Source organism: Typopeltis vanoorti, chromosome 5 (assembly GCF_054136105.1).
Source record: "Typopeltis vanoorti isolate ZY-2024b chromosome 5, IOZ_Tvanoo_1.0, whole genome shotgun sequence".
NCBI lineage: Eukaryota > Metazoa > Arthropoda > Arachnida > Uropygi > Thelyphonidae > Typopeltis > Typopeltis vanoorti.
In genome coordinates this window covers 100,264,817-100,285,439 of record NC_143553.1, presented here as the reverse complement: position 1 = coordinate 100,285,439, position 20,623 = coordinate 100,264,817, and the positions used below count along the sequence as shown (strand labels likewise).

Genomic DNA, 20,623 nt, shown 5'->3' with positions numbered 1-20,623 from the left:
ACTCAACTCCCCATACACCTCTTGCTCACTTAAAGTCAGTCTCTCCTCCCCATCATCAACTGCTCTCAATCTCTCCATGAAGTTACATTCACAAGATTGAAAGATCTTTATGAACTGTTCATTAAGCTCCACCACACCTTCTGCAACAGCTGTCTTTATACCATTTTCTCCAATCAGTGTCATCCTTCCATAATTATTCTTTCTTTTGCTGGCTACATATCGAAAGAATTCCTTAGGATTCTTTTTTACCCCTTCTGTCCTCACGAAACACATCATACCCTTCCATCTCTATTCCTGTCAGGATGTCATCCTCTTCCAACCATGTCTCACTTATTCCAACAATTTTTGGGTGAACAGACACAATTAGTGCAACCACTTCATTAGCCAACTGCTGTTCATACCTCTCTTTAGCTACCCTCACCAACCAAGTCACCCTCCTTGCTTGGTCTTTGTAGACCTCATGGAATTGGTTATTTCCACTTCTCTTATGCTGCCTCCACAATGCCCTTTTTCTCTGTATCGCATGCTTAATCTCTTTATTCATCCATCTCACACTTACCTTATTTAACCTTCTCACCCTTGGAATACATTTAGACATTGCATCTACGAAAAGTTTTTGAAAATCCCCCAAGCTGCATTGATCTCTTTTCCAGCTAACTCCTCATTCCACGCTACACCTGCAAGCCGTCTCCTGAGCTCTTCATAATCATCCCCCTTGTAGTTTCACATATACTCTTTTCTCACAGAGGTCCTCACACTGCTGGCAACCACCCAGGTAATCACCTTATGGTCACTCTCACCAATTGGTGGATGATTTGACACCTCATTTATAATTACATCCTCTGATGAGATGACGAAATCCAAGACCCTCAATGCTCGTGCCCTCTGTTACATACTGTCCGAGGTAATTATCCCTCAAGAAACTCATTTTCTTTACTTCCAGTTGCTATCGCATCATTCCAGCCTATATTGCCATAATTTAAATCACCCATAATGATTACCCTTTTCTTATTTACTTGGCTAATTTGATTGTACATTTCATTATCACCACCATCCACATTACCTGGTCTATAACAATATCCCACCAAGTATTTGATTCCATTAACCTCTATCTCACACCATACTGCCTCAAAACCACTGGCACTATTTCCCTCTTGCATCTCTACTTTATATGGACATAACTCTTTCTCTATCATCAATAGCACTCTCCCTCCCTTTTTACCCCTTCTGTCCTCACGAAACACATCATACCCTTCCATCTCTATTCCTGTCAGGATGTCATCCTCTTCCAACCATGTCTCACTTATTCCGACAATTTTTGGGTGAACAGACGCAATTAGTGCAACCATTTCATCTGCCTTGTTTCTTATACTTCTAGCATTTGTATATAAACACAACAGCTCATTTCTGGATCTACAGCTAGTTCCACTGATACCACTCACTCGATGTGATCTCTCCATACTCAACTGGAGCCATTTCCCTTTCTGCTTTTTCAATTCCAACTGTTTCCTCTTGATCCCTGGTCATCCCATTTCTTTCCTGCCTACACATACTCACCTCCTCTTGGAGCATCCACCTTTCTCATGCTGTGTGCCCCTGTCCACCCTGAGTCTCCCCTTTTCCCTGCTCCTCTTGCACACTCATTCTCTCATTTTCTATATTCATACCACTCACTTCCCCATTCATAACCACCTCTTCAGTCTCTCCTGTCTTACTCTCCTGCTCTTCCACATCACTTTTCACTCGATCGGATTCATTCTCTCTCTTCACTTCTCTACTCTCCAAGCAACTCACACCATAACCACTCAAATGCAGTCCATCACTCCCATATAGCCCACTTCGTCCCTCAAACTCATTCCACACATTAACAAACTGTACTCCTGTCTCCTCACACATTTCAGCCAGCATATCATTTATAATCCTTGCTCTCTGCCTCATTTCACCACAGTCATACCTAGGCAACATGCTTAACTACCCTTCCTGTTACACTATTCTCTTTAACCTTCTAATCAGGAATACTCTATAAAATTTCTTATTTAGTGAAATTTCAAGAGTAATAACAAATAGAGCTGCATATAGTTTACTTATCACAGAAATGAATGTAAAAAAGTAAATAAAAATACAAAAAATATATATAAAATTAATTAAAATAAAAAAAAAATCCTTAAACCACTCACAATACTAATGTACTGTAAGTCTACAGCATTTCCTGGATCACATTAAATTAAAAAAAAAAAAAATAGTGCTAGTGCTTTCAATTTAAATAAAATCTGTAAGTGTTTACTTTATGTCCCCCAGGTTTGAAATAGGGTCAACCAATGTGGAAGCTGTACACCAAATTTGGTTAATTTTGCTCTTCGCTAGTAGTGCAACAAATTTGGTTGACCTATCTCTTTTTGTTTAGATACAATTTTAGCAAAAGTTTTGTTTTATCCCTTCCTCATTAAGGAGAATAAGAGAAACAAAATCTTTATATGCTTTAAGAATGCTTTAAGAATCTGTATATCAAATTTGGAGAGGAATTTTTTTTTTTTTACTTTTTTTTTTTATGTGCCTCCCACCCATGAAAGGTTTATTCATAAATATACATGACATTCATACCATGGGCAGGGTTCTAGAGCACTCTAGAGCAGGGTTCAAAAACCCTGCTCTAGAGACAAAACATGGAACTTTTTTATTTCAGGCTTTCTATAAGCAGGGCAGTGGTCTCTCACCTGGAAATGAAAGTCAGCTCCCACCTAAAGGCAATCGCAAACCAAATCAAATCAACAATCAAAATCCATCTGACATCAACAGCCTTGTATATAAGTATACCAGTTGCGAAGATACTTCATTCGAAAACTTTGTTTGCTTATGCTTAGGTAAAGGATTAAAACAGATACAATTTCTTGTTTGTTATAATTTACTTTTTACCGTGAGGACGTTATTAGACCTTGTGTATTTGAATACAAATCTCAGTTAATCTGTCATTGTTTCCTCAACTATGGTCAGTCAAAAAATAAAAACATGTAAAAAAGTTTTAAAAAGAATCATAGTTAAGCAGCTTTCAGAGGTAAACTGTATACTTAAATATACAAATGTTATACAAGAAAAAATGAATGAGGTTGAAAACAAAAACCACATCTTGGCATCAGCAGCATTATCTGAAAAGAGAGAAAGAGATTCGTGCAAAGTGGTATTTGTGCATTTCAAGCTTTGGCAGAGATAGGAAAATCATAACTTCATAGTTGATTCAAGAATTAGAGACAATCCAGGAAAATAAATCATATCTGACGTACCTAGCAAGTGGGTCAGCAGGTGGCTTAAAAGAAAGATGTAAGAAAGTACTTCCTTCCCCCCCTCTCTATTATCATCTCTTTATCACAGATGATGAAGGTGACATATAAATTGCAGATATAAACGTGATAAATGTCTGAAATAATTTAAGATTTTTAAATGGGATGCTCAGTGGCAGAACAGAATGCAGAATATTCAAGAGAAATGCAATCTGGAGATAATAAGCATCAGTTGAGATAGATAGTTATCAGGAACCTATATTGTGGAAAGGCAACTGGAGTCGATGATATATGCAACAAGAAATGCTCAAAGGTTTAGAAATTTTATGGTTATTACATTACATAATCAAGAGGCTCTGGTCAGATTAAATTCTGTATGGTTAGAATAGATTAGGATTAAAAAAATTTAATGAGAATCACCAACAAATTTTCCTACTATTTTTATTTTATTTTATTTTTTTTAATTTTTGCAGGCATACTTTAGGAGAGATTAGAAAATTTGGATGTGAAATTCTTTGATGTAGAGATAACTGTGAATTCCTAATAGAAACATAAAATATGTGTACACAGTGGAATGATATTTAATTAATTGTAATTAATTATACAAACATTTTTGTTTGTTTCTTAATGCATTCATGCCAAGTACTATACAAATTGTATTGTTTGGTACACAATAAATCTTGTATTTCCGGTTTGCCATCTGTTGGGAACATGTGATTTCTAGAGAAACCTAGAGAAAATTCCATGAAAAAAAAATTTTAATTTTTGTATCGTGCATATATATTATTATTATTTCATGACACCTCCAGGGAGTCCAAGGACTCATCAAGGGAGGGCACCTACTCTACAACTCTGTCTCCAATGATGCCAATGCCCTCTACCACCTATTACCACCACTGCTATTTTCATAATCACAAACATCCATGCCCACAGCGGGATTCAAACCCACATCTGTTTGGCTGGAGAGCAAATACGCTAACCACTCAGCCAGCCAGGCTAGCAAGGTTTCCAGGTTTCCCAAATCTGGGTAATATATATATAAATATATCTATATTTTTTTAATTTTTTTGATACATGTAAAAATGTGCCTGTGTCCAAATCAGAAGGAATATGCTACAGGAAGCTACTACCAGATGCACAACACATGTGAAACATAGCACTATAGGAATGTATTAAACATTACCATTGATCAGAATTGGAAATTCAACAACAGTGTAGTCACATGTAGAATGATTAGTGTGCAGTTATGAGAAAGTCAGGCATATATAATACTAGTTACAATCTGAAATAGGTGTGTGTGTGTGCGTGCGCAACCATTTTAAAACACTAAGAAATGCAATTACTGGTAAAGTTACCCAGATTTGGGAAACTTTAAAATAAAAAATAATAAGAACAGTGGATAATATTTTCAGTTATCATTCACAAGTCAGTGGCTTTGTTGACCTAACATAATGCTTTTGTTTCCATAATGGTTTGCTTCCAGAAGAATGTCCATTATATGTTAGAGTCTAGTCACTGATTATAGGAATATTTTTTTTTTTTTTCCCCAGATAGTGTCCAGTTAATTGATCTCTCTTATCTATGTAGTTAGCTTGGTTGGCTGAGTAGTAAGTTTAACTACGCCAGAAATCACTGCTCTCCAATAAACAGGCTGCTGCTGTTTCAGATCTTGATACGGGCATGATGTTTCTGATTCTCTTTATGTAGGAAATGCATTTTGTAATTGGTTGTGAAAATCAGCCTCATTTATTGGAAGTCTGAAGTGGCTTGAAACATTCTATGTTTGATCTGGAATTGGGTTTTCAGTCTATGAAAAAAATCAAAAAAAAAAAAAAAAATCAGCTAACGCCTTTTTTTTTATTCCCGTATACGGGAGTAGGCGAGGCCATTTAGCCCTATCTAACTTTTGGAGACTGAGTGGGCAGTTCAATCTCCACTGGTACCCAATCAGAGACAGATGGCCCAAGGCTATCACTAATTAAGCGGTACACAGTGAAGAGAGACGGCTCAAATGTGCCGCCATCTCGTGGTCCCTAATCCTACCACAATATATTTAATGTCTGAAATAATGTGGGTTCTACGGTCGATTTTCTTGAGTTTACAGGACGAAAAACCCGAGTTTCCGGGAGGAAAAACCTGCTTGCCCGTGCCAGAGATCGACTAACTCGGGAACCGGTCGAAAAAAGGCTTAGAAAAATTTTCTCTAGTCGCCGACTAGACTCGAAACCAAGCCTTCCTTCGTGCGGCCAAGCGCGGTGGTGTACAAACGCCACATCCATTGAGCTACACAGGCTCCTAAAAAATATGAAAAAAATAAGTAAAATATATTAAAAAAATAAAAATTCCCAACATGGCCACTCTACTATAGTTTCCCCACTATAGCAAATACTATTATAACAAACTTACATTACACCTGAACAAAGCCTTGTGAGTACAATGCCATGCTGAGGAAAATTCAGTTTAGCAGACATTTTATTTGAAGTTCATAAAAGTTTATGGGCACTCTTCTCCTTTGTTTTCGAGAATTAAGAAATGGGTTGCTGAGTTTAAACATGGCCGTACCAGCCTTGAAGGTGATCCACATGAAGGATGTTCAAAGAGTGTAACTACACCAGAAATCATTGATCAAGTGCACGATATGATATTGGATGACCGGTGAGTGAAAGTGCATGAAATTGCTGAGACTATAGGCATTTTTTGCATGAAGAATTGAAAATGAAAAAGCTTTGTGCAAGATGGGTGACACTCTTGCTCATGGCAGATCAAAAACGCACTCGCATGAAACTCTCTGAACGGTGCTTGGAGCATTCTAATAAGAATAAAACTGATTTTGTGCAACTTTAATTGAAACAGTTATTATTACACCTTTTAGTTTATTATCATTATTATTATTATTATATGTAGCAGCAAGGAAGGCAATGAGGAAACTACCTTGCATCACTATCTCCCTACTAATCAGCTGCAACTCTCTCAAAGAGAGGAAGCCACAGGATCAGATCAGATTATATGTAGGCACCTTCAGGGAGTTAGGAACTCATTGAGGGTAGGTCCTGGAAGATGTAATTTCTTGGTACCGCTCCTTAAAAACATTCATTGAAAATTAAGTGTCTACTGGCAGCTTATTTCATTCACGTGCTACATTATCTGAAAAGAATCTGGACCTCACATTTTTCCTTGATGATACTCTCATTTACCTTACAGGGATGATCCTAAGTTCTCCCTCACCTGCCATGAGCTGCAAAATTTCCTCTATCTATACTTTGAAAACACCATACTAGCTTGTATGTTTCTATCATGTCTCTTCTTTCCCTTCTATTTCTCAAACTCTGAAAGCCACACTCCTTCACTCTATCTTCATAGGCAAATACATTGCTTGGAAAGAAGTCAATGGCTGTTTGTATTCACGAATGTATGAGGAACAAACAGCCACCATAATAAGATGTGGGACATCCTTTCACTATGATGACTTCAGAAATCCTACAGGGCATACTTTCAACAAGCGTGTGATAGCGATCAGTGGGAATTTTGAATTATTGCATGTAATGAGGTCTTGGACTGTTGTGGAGGGCAGATGTTTCTTAACCTCACCCGATTCTCCAGTTCATTCTGCAAATGTTCAAATAAGGTCAAGAACACGGCTCTGTGGAGTCCAGGCAAGTGTGGTGACATTCATGTCCACGATCCACATAGTTATAACAGAAGCCTTATGTCATGGTACATTGTCTTGCTGAAAGAAATAATGGTCAGTTTCATAGAAACACCACAAAGTAGGAAGCATTGCATTTTCCAGAATGTTCAGATACCTCTCATATGAGTTCAGTGTTTATGGCACCACAAAGAGAGATTCAAGGCCAAACCAGGAAAAACCGGACCATATCATCACACTACCACCTCCGAATTTCATAGTTGGGGTTGCACATGCTGGTAAGAGACATTCACTGGGCATCCGCCACACCTCCATCTGCTGTTTAGAGGGTGTAGCATGATTCGTGGCTCCACAACACATCTTTCCAATCTTCCACATACCACTGAAGACGACACTGCATGTTGGATTGGGTAATGTGGACTTGCATATTGTGGTCCTACCATGGAAACTCATGTTGTAAGCCTAGGATCTGAATGTTTTCGTGCAGATTCATGTTCCAGTTGATGCTCAGAACATCATGTCAGCCAACGAATAGTGGTTTTTACATGTTTGGTGGATCCACTGTGGTTAGCGCTTGCAGTTGACTCCCTGTGCTTTCATCTCAGTATGGTATCATTGATTATTGACCTGGGATGGCCCAATTCATCAACAGTTTGCCGAACAGATACGCTTGCAACATGATATCCTATCACAATACCTCTTTCAAGCTCTGTCAGTTCCCTTTTCACTGCCGTTTCATCCTGACACAGTTACACTGACTTGAGATCATCAATCTCATAGACAAGCTTAGGTGTTGAACATTATTCATAACTTACTTTAATTGTGTTAACAACACCAAACAGACTTTTATATTAAAAAAATATGTGTATTAATTGGCTTATATTTCACTGGATTTCAAACCAGCAGCTTCAGAGCACAAACCAGCATGTTATAGTTTACACTTGACAACGAGTAAGTGAAACTATTCGAATTGTGCTCTGAAAAAATTCACAGTAGATTGAAAGGTCTAATTTGGAGCCCTGTAATGCTGTAAAAAAAGAAGTTTTACATCTGTGTATCTTAAGATAACAGTCTCCTACATTTTTGGCAAATTAATGTAACCATACTTATTCAGGTTAGGAGAATTCTTTAAAGCCATGGCTGACTTTAAAAATAATCTTTCTGATCTGTAATGACTTATAAATAGCAAACTGGTTTTCTTCCATCTAATCCTGTATGAAGGGGCGTCCAAAGTGTGCTCTGCCAGTCCTAACTAACTGATAAATGTAGAACCGGTCATCTACAATCGTCCACCTTCAATGGCTAATAATGTGCATTTAGACATAGCAAGCATCCTAAATAAGGCTAAACCATCAATAAGTAATATACCCCAGAATGAAATAGCTATCTTAAAACATCGTTAAGAATAAAAATATTGTTATTACTAAAGCTGATAAGGGTAATTGCAACAGTTACCATGAATCAAGAGCAGTGGTGCATTCAGGGTTTAATCTTAGAGGGGGCCGAGCACTCAAGATTTAATCTTGGGGGGGGGGGGGCGAGTTGAGTAGACAATTGGAAAATACACATTGCATATGAGCTATGACTGAGCATCTGCAGTGATCGCCAATACATGATACTCGTGATCTCCTCTGGCCCAGCTCGAGCAAACGAAGTAGCGCCCGAGCACTATTTCATTTGCTTTGCATTCACAGTGGTCAGGATTCCCAAGTACTATAGGGTATTCCCACCTTATGTGATCGTTAATTCATAAGTAGCATAGAAATAGAAGACAACATAAATTTTAAAAAATAATAATTTTAATTAGGAAAATATTTTTGGAAATTTTTCTAGTGTTTTTTTTTTTCCCTTTTTCTTTTGGGGGGACCAGGGGCCCCTTGCCCCCCCCTCTCCCTGGGTGCGCCAATGATCAAGAGGATTACAACAACAACAAAAAAAAATTTCAAGATCTTCTACTTGACTGTTCTACTTACCAAATTGTAGATTGAGACCAAGTGACTTCTTGGTCCAAAGAAATCATCAACTTAATAAAACTGGCTCATGTTAAATTGCCCTGTATGAATGTAGTACCTAAAATCCACAAATCTAATATTCCCCTACACCCTATAGTTGATGGCATAGATAGTCCTACTTATATAAACTTGCCCAAGAGTTAGCCATCTCTTACACTACTTAATGACAACTCCTTTACTTTTGTAAAAAAATTCAGTCCATTTCAAATCATTAGTTAAAAATCGTATCCTTAAAAATTCAGACATGATGGTTATTTTTGATGTCACTTCCTTATTTACTAACTGTACCACTAATTGACATTCTTAATTTAATAAAGTCTAAATTTCCCTCTTTACTTTTGTAAAAAAATTCAGTCCATTTCAAATCATTAGTTAAAAATCGTATCCTTAAAAATTCAGACATGATGGTTATTTTTGATGTCACTTCCTTATTTACTAATTGTACCACTAATTGACATTCTTAATTTAACAAAGTCTAAATTCCCCCCTGATATCTTTGAATTATTCAAATTTACGACATATGCTGGTTACGTTACATCATCATCAAATTCCTGACAATACTCTCAAGGGGTGTACAGATTATTATTTTAGTACTGCATGAAACACATCATTACTAACTTCCTATCAACAATTTTCCTCCAAATCAATCTGTTATCTGTCAAGACTTCAACATTATCTTATATTTCTGTCTTCTAAGGCACTTTTTACTTCATCAATCCACCTATATCTTGGTCTTCCTCCATGTCATGTCTTTTTTCTTTTTCTTTTTTTGATAATCTGGCAGAGAACACTTGTTTTGCTCATCTTTCTCTCCCATTCTGTTTAAGTGACCATACCACCTGCTGACACATTCCTGGATGTTAACAATGTCAAGTTCTTTCCTAATATCATCATTTTAAATATGATATTGCCATTGATGCCATCTGTTCAGTACCCAAAACCTTTTGAGGACTCTCATATCTGTGGACTCCAGTCTTTGATCAAGAGTTTTATTTTATTTCTAATCCAGCTATCAGATCCATAAGTTAAAAATTGGTTTTTATACAGCTAGTTTAGTGTTTTGAATAATCTCTTTCTTATTTCATATAAATTTATTCATTTGACTTCCTACCATACCAGCTTTGTTGATTTTGTTGTCTATTTTCATATTTAATTTACCATCTTCACTAAAAATCATACCTAAGTAGCTGAAATGTTTTACTTGTTCTATAGGTTCTCCATTCATGACAGTTGACATTTTCAATGTGTCTGCCTATTTTCGTTGTCTTTGTCTTGCTGTTGTTGACCTTCATACCAAATTTATTACAACAGTTATTCAATTTAGTTAGAAATCTTACAGATTTGTTGTATTGGATTTATTTAAAAAAAAAGGATAACATCATCTGCATAAAGTAAAGAGCTGAGATTAACATCTCCAATTTTGATATCAGGTTTAATACTGCCTTTCTTCATATTGTGATCCATATAGATAATGAATAACAGAGAGGATAATGTATATCCTTGTCTTCATACTGGATTTAACACCAAACCATCTTCCTGTACTTCAATTCTAATTGCTCACAACTCAAATAAAGACTAAGTATTGCTTGATATAACACCCCATTGACACAATATGACTGTAGTGTTTTGAATAGCTTTTCTCTTGGCACCTTGCCATATGCCTTTTGCAGGTCTACAAAACTTAAATACAGATCTTTGTTCTATTCCCACGATTTCTTAACTATTTGTCATAAAGTGAAATTCTGATCCTGACACCTCTATTTGCCCTGAATCCAGCTTATTCTTCACCAAGCTTCCCCTGCCACAATCCTTCTTAATCGTTCTCAAGTATACTTGCATAAACCTTAACAGGAACACTCAGTAGATATGGTATCACTCTGTAATTCTTATATTAGTTTTATTTCTCTATTTGTATATGGGTACTATGAGAGCTCTACTCCAATCATCTGGAATTCATCCCTCTGTTTAGGCCTTCTGAACTATGCTGTGCAGCCACTGCAAGACTTTTATGTTCTATGTTTCTTACCAAAGTCTTCCCATGACTTTTGTTTAGCTAGTTTTACACAGTATTTAGCTTTCTTACATTTGTCTCTGAATTCTCTAAGAGCATAAGCTGCCAGGAACTTTTGATATGCTTTCTTCTTTTCTTTCACTGCCTCTTTAACTTCCTGTGTCCACCAAGGAGTTCTGATTTTTCTATCCTTGCAGACAACCTCACCACATGTCTCTCTGGCTGAATCAATCAGGGTTTTCTTCAAGGCTTGCCACTGAATCTCCAAGGTTTGGTTCCTGTTCTCAAACTCTTTCATTATTTCTAGAATAATGTTTGTGTATTTTTGTCTACAGTTCATATCTGAGACTTGCTCAAGTTTTATTAGCCTTAAGACTTTCTTACGTGTGCTTCTTTTCAGTTTTATTCAGCTTAAGACTAAATGGTGATCACTTCCAATTTCAAATTCTCTGTACACTCTAGTGTCCTGCACCAGTGAGAAATCATCACTATCAACAATAACATAGTCAATGAAAATTTTATTATTCCTTGCTTGTTCTCTCCATGTGAATTGTGCACATTTTTATGTGGGAACATTGTGTTAGTAATAACCAGTTTATGTCCTGAGCAGAAATCCAACAGGTATTTGCCATTATTATTAGCTTTGCTCTTTACTCCAAATTTTCCCAGAATATTTTTGTATGTCTGACAATAATTTCCATCTCATGAGACAATAATTTCCTACTCTGCTATTTAGATCCCCAACAAGGACCAACTTTTCCTTTTTCATTGCGTCAGTTGCTTTCTCTAAAGCCTCAAAAAATTCCTCCACTTCTACCTTAGTAGAACCTTCTGTAGGACCATAGGCACAAATAAGTCTCATTGTCGAGTTCACCATTCTGATATCTGCCCACATCACTCTACTTGAGACTGCCAGCCATTGAAGAATATTAGCCTTGTATTTAGTGTTGAATACTATGGCTACTCCTTCTTTTCCTTGATTGTCATTGCCTGAATATAGCATTTTGTATATGTTCACCTCCAGACTTTGCCCACTTTCAATAACGACACTGGGGAAAGTCTGGTGAGTACTGGGTATTACCCTTCATGGCACTCTACTGCAGGTAGAACTTGCTATTGACTCCCTTTGATTCACTGTCAAGTATGGAATCACTCACTATTGACCTAAGATGGCCCAATTTGTCAACAGTTTGCCAAACAGATAGGCCTGCAACTTGCCATCCTAATGCTCTGGATAGTGCTGGGTACTACAGAACCCTATACTACCCCACTACCTCATTCTCTTAGATTCAGCTCATCTATATATTACTCTTTGATATCCTATCAGGTAACTATGCTCCAGTATATGCCACAAGCCTATTTTGCATGCCTATTCCTTTGATTTTTTTCTCCAGACTATACCTGTTGTTATTAATATTCAAGTTCTGTCCATGGAGTGGGCCATGGACAAAACCATGTAATACTCACCACCTCATTCTCTTAGATTCAGCTCTTCCATACATTACTCTTTGATACTTATCAGGTAACCACACTCCATTGCATGCCACAACAAGCCTATTTTGCATACCCATTCCTTTGATTTTATATAATAACCTCATGTAGAATTTTGTCCTGGGAAAATCTATTCACCTTATTCATCTCCTTTGTCACTTTATTGGGAAATGTGAGTTGATTGGTAAATTAAAACCTGCCATTAACAAAGCCATGCTGTCCTATACAAATGATCAAAGTGTTATCTGCTCACCTGTGGATATAATTTCAAATACATTAATGATAGAGATAATAGTAGCCCCAACTTTTTATAGTGGAATCATCTTGCCCTCCTTTCACTCATTAGGAATCATGTTTGTTGAGATCACTGTCGGTGCCAGGTTATTTTGTGCCCTAGGCAAAGTTTACAAGTGCATCCCTTATTTCATAAACTAAAATGTTTCTAATTGACATTAAGCAAAATAAAATTGTCTTTCAGGTTAAATTAATAGATAAATTAATAGGGCTTTTTTTATTTTATTTTTTTAATTAATTTGAAAATTCTCTGTTATAATTCATTTAAAAAAAAGTTATAAAATACCGAAATTTAATATTTTAAAATGTTAACATTTTAAACTTTATTTTAATTGAATTTTAAATAGCGGTAAGTTCAAATCATTTAGGTAAGGAACAAAAAAGAACCAGGAGTTAAATAGTAAAATTGTGTGATGTGTGTGGGATAAGGAAAAAGAATCGATACCTAAATCATATATCATTATTTAATTTTGATATTTTAGTAAAGTATGAATGAAGCATAGCTTGAAGTTTTGCACCCCTTCATGACTTGCTCCCTAGGCAGTTGCCTAGTCTGCCTAAATGATAGCGCTGGCCCTGGTTGAGATGCAGGTTAAACATCTAAGTTAGGGGGCATAGATAATTCTCTAGCACATTCTTTTTTAACACACATGCTGATATCTTATCCAAACTATAGGCCTGTTTGTATTTCTTCTATAGTTAAGATTTTAGAGAAATTGGTAAGAACTCATATACTGAATTGGGCAAGATAATGGTAATATTTATGAAGGCCAGAATGGATTTCTTAAAGGGTGCTCGTTTTAGTAAGCTGATTGCCTTTTACAATAGAATAACAAGAGCAGTGGATGAGGGTAAGGCATAATGCTGTCTTTTTGAGTTTTCCACTGCATTTGATACTATATGACAAGTTGAATTTTAAGTTGCATTATATGGATTGGTGATTGGCTCTTTGAGAGATATCAGAGTTTTATGTGTGTGTGTGGGGGGGGGGCAGTAACAGGGAGTAGGAAGGTTACAAGTGAAGTTCAGCAGGGTTTAGTCCTCCTGGGACCATTACTGCCTCCCATCATTGACACAAAGCTTGATCAGTAATGATCAAGCTTTGTGTCAATGATGTTGGCACAGAACTACAGGGGGATGTTCAGTTGTTTGCAAATAATGTGAAGCATGGGAGGGTTATTAGCAAAACATCAGTGCTAATAACTAAAACACTTTTTTTGAATGTTAGTCAAGTGGGTTTTAATTTATTGTCCTACATGTTTTGCCACTTTTTGCTATCGGCATCTTCAGGGAATACAATTGGTAAAATATATGAAGGTAACAGACTAGGTTTTAACTGACAGTTCTAATTCATACAAAATTAGTATTGTGCGAGACAATGGGCGTGTCTCGGGAACATGATTTATTTGTTATGAGATAATGTAATTTGGCATGAAAGTTCATTTCTTTGATGTTTAGTGATCTGATTAAAGCTTTCCAAATTTCCGGTAGGATTAGACCTTGATTCTTATTTAAGTTTCCTGTTGAACGGGCGACCGTAGCAGCCTTCTTGTAGGTTCTGGAATGATAGTTCTCTTCTATATAGGGCATATGACTTATCCCACTCAGTGAGATGGTTGGTAGAGGCAAAGTGGCAAGAAAGGCCTGAAATATCTTGTCTGTTGTTTCTGACATATCCTATGTGTTCTTTCTGTCTCATTTCGAAGCTTCTAGAGGTCTGACCAATGTAACTAACACCACAGGCGCAAGGTATGTTATATACTCCAGAGTACTTATAGAATGGATGAGGGTCTTTCGGTGATCTTAAAAATTTCCGAATAGTATTGACTGGCTTGAATGCTACTCTAATATGTGGTTTTAAAAGGATAGCCAATTTTTTGGAAATACTGCTGACGAATGGAATAGTTATAGTACTGATGTATAGGGTGTCATCATGTTGTGTTTGTGGTATATCCGAAAAGAGGATATTGTTGCAAAGTCTTTTAGGATAACCATTTAAGGATAGCTCTCTGGATATTGTAGTTAATTCTTTTTGTAAGTCATCTTGGTCTGTTGTGTAATGTATAGCTCTTTTCTTAAGCATATGGATAATGCTAAGTTTCCGGGATATATGATGACACGAGTTGAAATGGAGGTAATGTCCAGTATTCATAGGTTTTCTATACACAGACAGGTTGATACTGTTATTGGTTTGTTTTTTTATTAGGATGTCTAGAAATGGAAGTTTTTTCATCTTTTTCAATTTCTAATGTGAATTTGATGGTATGGTGGAAACTATTGATTTGGCTGAGATAATCCATTAGTTCTTCTTTTGTATGATTCCAAATGATAAAGATGTCATCAACATATCTGTACCAAGTTTTCGGTTTTGGAGTAATTTGGGATAAGATTTTATCCTCTAGGTCTTCCATGAATAAGTCAGCAGAAGAAGAAGGAGAGAGGGGCTACCTATGGCTAATCCAGTGAGTTGTTTGTAGACTGTTTTTTGCCAAATGAAATAGTTCGAAGTTAAACAATGATTGAACAAAGTAGTGATGTTTCTTTCATATTTCATATTAGATATTTCAGGCCTTTCTTGCCACTTTGCCTTTACCAACCATCTCATTGAGTGAGATAAGAGTCATATGCCCTATATAGAAGAGAACTACCATTCCAGAACCTTCAAGGAGGCTGCTACAGTCGCCCGTTCAACAGGAAACCTAAATAAGAATCAAGGTCTAATCCTACTGGAAATTTGGAAAGCTTTAATCAGATCACTAAACATCAAAGAAATGAACTTTCACGCCAATTACATTATGTCTCGTAACAAATAAATCATGTTCCCGAGACGCGCATTGTCTTGCACAATACTAATTTTGTATGAATTAGAACTGTCAGTTAAAACCTAGTCTGTTACCTTCATATAGCGTACCAATTGTATTAGCAACTAAATGTATGGTTTTAAAATTTGGGATCCACAGATGGAATTTTTCATACTCAATTGGTGGGGTTATAGTGGAGGGAGCAAGGGATCTTGGGATGATTGTGGATAGAGATTTGAAGTTCTGAGGGCATATTGCAAAAGTTGTGAAGGCACCTTAGAAAGTTGCGGCAATGTTAAGGAGAACATCAACCATGAGAGATAAAAGTGTGCTGGTCCCATTGTATAAAGCTTTGATCAGACCACATACGGATTTCTGTGCCCAGATCTAGTCACAGAGATTTGAACAGGGATGAACTAACCATGGAAAGGGTGCAGGGAGAGATAACAAAAATAATATCAGGACAATTATGAGGATAGACTGAGGGTAGTATGCAGACTTCAGAGTTTTGTGGATAGAAGGCAAAGAGGAATATGATCATTTAAGCTGTTGAAGGGTTATTATCTTATTGACACTGAGATTTTTCATATGATAGAACCAAGAACAAAGACAAGATGCCATCCCTGGAACTGCAAAAGGAGGTGGTGAGTAAAGGATAATTTTTTAAAATTTTTTATTTGATTTTTTATGGTGCAAAGACATCAAGGGTCATACTGTGCCAGGACACAAGTCACAGCAGTACATATGGTAATTGGTTAGTAGGACAATTACAAACATCCATGCCCTTGATGGGATTCGAACCTGCAGCCTCTTGGCTGGAAAGTGGATGCACTAACCATTTGACCAGTCAGGTCAGCAAAAGGGGTAAGAAGTCATTTTTGCATGGAGAATGATACGAGCATGGAATGCATTGCTTGAGAGGATGGTGAATGGACAGTGGATGATTTTAAGGAGCAGTATGATAGACTTTGTGTTCACTAGTGTTGGCCTCCCATGATGAGTTGTGATTCCATTGGAAGGGGGGGGGGGTCAGGAAAATAATAATAATATTGCTGCATACATCAAGCTCTTACAATGTTTTAACACTTCTGCTCTTCCACCACTATCCTTTCATCCATATCCATTGTTGCAGAGGTTCTTTATTATTATTTTATTATTACTAGTGTTGCAAATATCAATTCTATCGTCATGTATGTCTCTATGTTGAATAGACTTGTGTTGTTGTTATGCGTTCCACATTAGTAATAACAAACTAAGCCTTATATCGTGTTTTCTTTTATGATTTTCTTACTTAGCTTAACCTTTAGGGCCACCAGAAAATTACCCATTCCTGAATCCTATATATTATCCTTATTACTCAAACAAATTTATTTTTTACTGCGCCAGCTTGAGCATTAAAGTTAGGGATAGACTCTAGCTTTAGGTTAACTATAGAATTTCAGGTGTTACTAGCAATATAATTAAATTCCTAGAAACTTGGAATCTCTGGCATAATCTTATTCTTGTTTGCAGTCGTGCCCTTACTTTCACTTGGAGTATTCCCCCCGCACACTCACACATACTCAGGTTCGAATTTTATGAAGGGTCAGAGTCAGTCAACATGATCCGATACACATACATTTAAAGAATCAAACATTAATTAAATCCAATTGATGATACTACACAAATTAAATTGATTATCAAATTCTAAAGAAAAATCATTACCTCTCATTCAATCTCTCTGTCATTAATCAATTTCAGTATTCTACCTTAAAGTATCAGCAATTCTATGTCTCAATATCTCAGTACATAATACACTTACGATTACAATTCGTTATTAGCACTAAGTTCAGAATATAAGCAAAATTTCAATATCTCAATGACTCAGAACATGTCACACTTAAAGTTTACAATTTACTTTATACATTAAATTCAGATTATCAGCAAAACTCAATACCTCATTAACTCAGTGTACGTTACAATTAAAATTACAATTCATTTTTCTCATTAAGGCACTTCAACAAACAGTCTTCGAATTCTCTCAGAACAATCAATACAGAATCTTTATCGGGTTGAAAGTTGCAAAAGTTCGTCTCAAGAAAACGTAATCATTTATATTCAGATCTAAACTTTTCACTTTTTCCTGTAATACAATCTTAAATCCCACTCTCTTAAATATAAGTCAATCTCAAAAAAGGCTAGAATAAGTGAGAGTACTTATCTAATTTTGTCTTCGGTTTTCTTGCCATCCTTCGTCCTTTGTTTTCGAATCTGGATTTCTCAATATCAATGCCATGTGGTTCACACGTGCTCGTTGTGCTGGACGCTAGTCTTCTGCCTAGATTTTACGTAGTTGGACTTCTACTATGGTCTGCAATTTTATCTTGCCGACTCTACTACGGTGACACACTGAACTCTGTCGTAAGTCAGCCCTCAAATATGAGAGCTGAGCCGCGAAGATTTCTCGAAGCACTCGGAGAGAAATTGTGCTTTCTAAGATATAGTGCCCTCAAGTATTTTTCTGACCTTACTGCATTTAGGGTGATCTTTGCCCTATGTCATCGAATAGTTCGCATTCTTTCTTTGCATTATTTTATTAATAATTCTCTCTTATTCTGCCCTTTTCTCTGACCTATATTTATTCTAGACACTCAGGTATAAGTTTCAAAATTCACAAAATTATTATACAGAAAGTAGTTACAAGCAAAAAACACATTTTTTCTGCTAAAGGATAAGTATACAAATTTTGATTTTATGTAAATTGTTAGATTCTGAAATGGTGACGTCAGAAAATTCTGAAGGTGCCGATTTCAGATCTAACACCATCTTAGTTTCTGGAGAACTAATGGGTGAGTCATTGCATACCTTACCAAAATTATTATTTAATATCTCAACTATTTCCAGTGTATTTGCTGACTACTTCCCATTCACTACTGATTCTTTACCATGCTGATTCTTATACAACAACAACACAGCTGCAAGTGCTTTTGCAGTATCTTAATCACCTTCTTGATAGTTCCACATAAATCCCTTCTTAGTGAATGCTTTTGCATGTATTGTCACTTTCCTAAACAAAACTGTGATTTGCTTTCACCATTTGGAGGCAAACTAGGCACCTTGTTTATGGTCAGATTCTCAAAGGTTATTACCAGATCTAATATTCTTATACCATGAGTCCTTTCCATAATAATTTCCTAAAGAAGTTGTCCCTCAATAATTCTACATATTCTCTTTTCCTCCTCTTGCATGCTTTCTCATCCCTCCTCTATATTTGCATAGTTAAAATTGCTCATAGTAATAGCCCTTCCTGTAACCACAAAACTTATGCTATCTTAATCATTTCCAGCTCTCATTGGTTGCAGTTCATCTATAACCATTAGGATTAATCCTCTTCTTCTTATTCTGCCTGTCTTCCTTGAATATGTTGTAGCTGTTGAAATCTGTTCCTGCATGCATGTCCTCTTCTGTCAACCAAGTCTCATTAATGCCAATTCTGGTAGATAGGCTTATGCATTGGTTACTCATAACTATTATTTTTCAGGAAATGATAACATATACTAAAATATTAATTATAAAAACTTTAATTAATACTGTCCTATATTTTAGCAGTGTTACATTGCCATTCTGCCATGGACATGGATATTTTGATTGTCTGTGGAAATACAAGTGGTGGTCAGGGGTAGATGGTATTGGTGTAATTGCGGTCAATTGGTGATTGAATGGTGAAGACAGAGTTGTAGAGCAGATGCCTTCCCTCGACGAGTACTTGGACTCCCTGTAAGTGTCAAATAATAATAAAATCATCAGGGATCACAAAAACAATGATATGTGCACGCAGACACTAACACTGATTGAGGCTGAAGAAAGGCAACTAAAGTTGGGCCTAGAGTCCTGAACAGTATCCCTAGTGGGCTGAAGTATGTATGATGTATGCTTCCCAAATTTGGGGCAGTCTCATGCACTCAAATTTATTGAGGTTTGGAAAGTTTTTCTGGGCTGAGGTAGATTTGAGGAATAGCCTTTCATATTTCATATTTGCTGCGATGTAATCGAGTGGCCTTCTCCCATCATATCCTGTGGTAGGTGTCCAAATGGTCAGCAAGTCCTGAATGGCTGTATTGGTGGAACTGGGTGTAGTCCCTGTGTTGAGAAATTCTGATATTGGCTGTCCTGCCTGTTTGGCTGTAGTATGACAGTTTGCAACTGCCCTACCAAGTGTTTGCCAGGGACCTGGTAAACACTTGGTAGGTCTAGGAAATGTGGCTGGTTCCTTGGCGGAGTGGATAAGAGATGCCAATTTCTTGTGTGGTCTGTAAGTGGTTGTAAGGTTATATTTTCTTAGGATTTTTTGTCAGTTTTTCAGATCTGCCCCAGATATATGGAACGATGATAGATCTTGAGTAATCTCTACTCTGAAGGGGGAGAGGGGTTGTGATTAGTGTTTTAATATTTTAAATATGGTCAACTTCAGAAGTTAGGGCACTGTTATCAGAAATTATTAATTTTTCCCTGTTATATAGGGTTTTTATAATCCCATATAAGGTTCCAGAGCCTTGCTGGATGGGTGGGAGGGGGGGGGGGTTGACTACTGGTGAATGTACCAGTCAATGAAATTCATTTCTTACCTAAAGGCCATCACAAACATTAATGGCCATTATAGGATTTGGATCTGCTGCCTGTTGGAGAGCAGATAGCTAACCACTCATCCAACCAGGCTGGAATACGCATATTAGAAATATGCTGTGCTGCTCTGTTTGTTATTACTACATATAGTGAAATCTATAAAACAGGTACACCACTGTACCTGTTTTATCGATTCCATCAACCTTGGTTCCAGAGCCTTGCTGGATTAGTAATTTTACTGGGTTAACGGAAGTCGCATAATGATTCATCATTACACTCTGATCCACTAAATTCACCTCTCCCCTGTCTTCTAAAGCACCACTGACCACTGGAAATTGAAATATTATATGTAAATTAAGTAATTAAATGAAATACATTAGCATAGATAATACAGGTATCATTATATATATAAGTGGATTAGTGCAAGTGAATATGGACTTGAGCTTATGCTCGAGACCACCACCACTGTGAAATTGATCTTGCTTAGAAGC

The 20,623-nt window shown here is 36.7% G+C and overlaps 1 protein-coding gene across 1 annotated transcript in view; it reads left to right on the top strand.

Annotated features, from left to right (window-relative positions):
- Nucleotides 1-20,623, top strand: part of LOC150106689 (gem-associated protein 5-like) — a 560,402-nt gene that overhangs the window by 150,750 nt on the left and 389,029 nt on the right. The window lies entirely within an intron of this gene.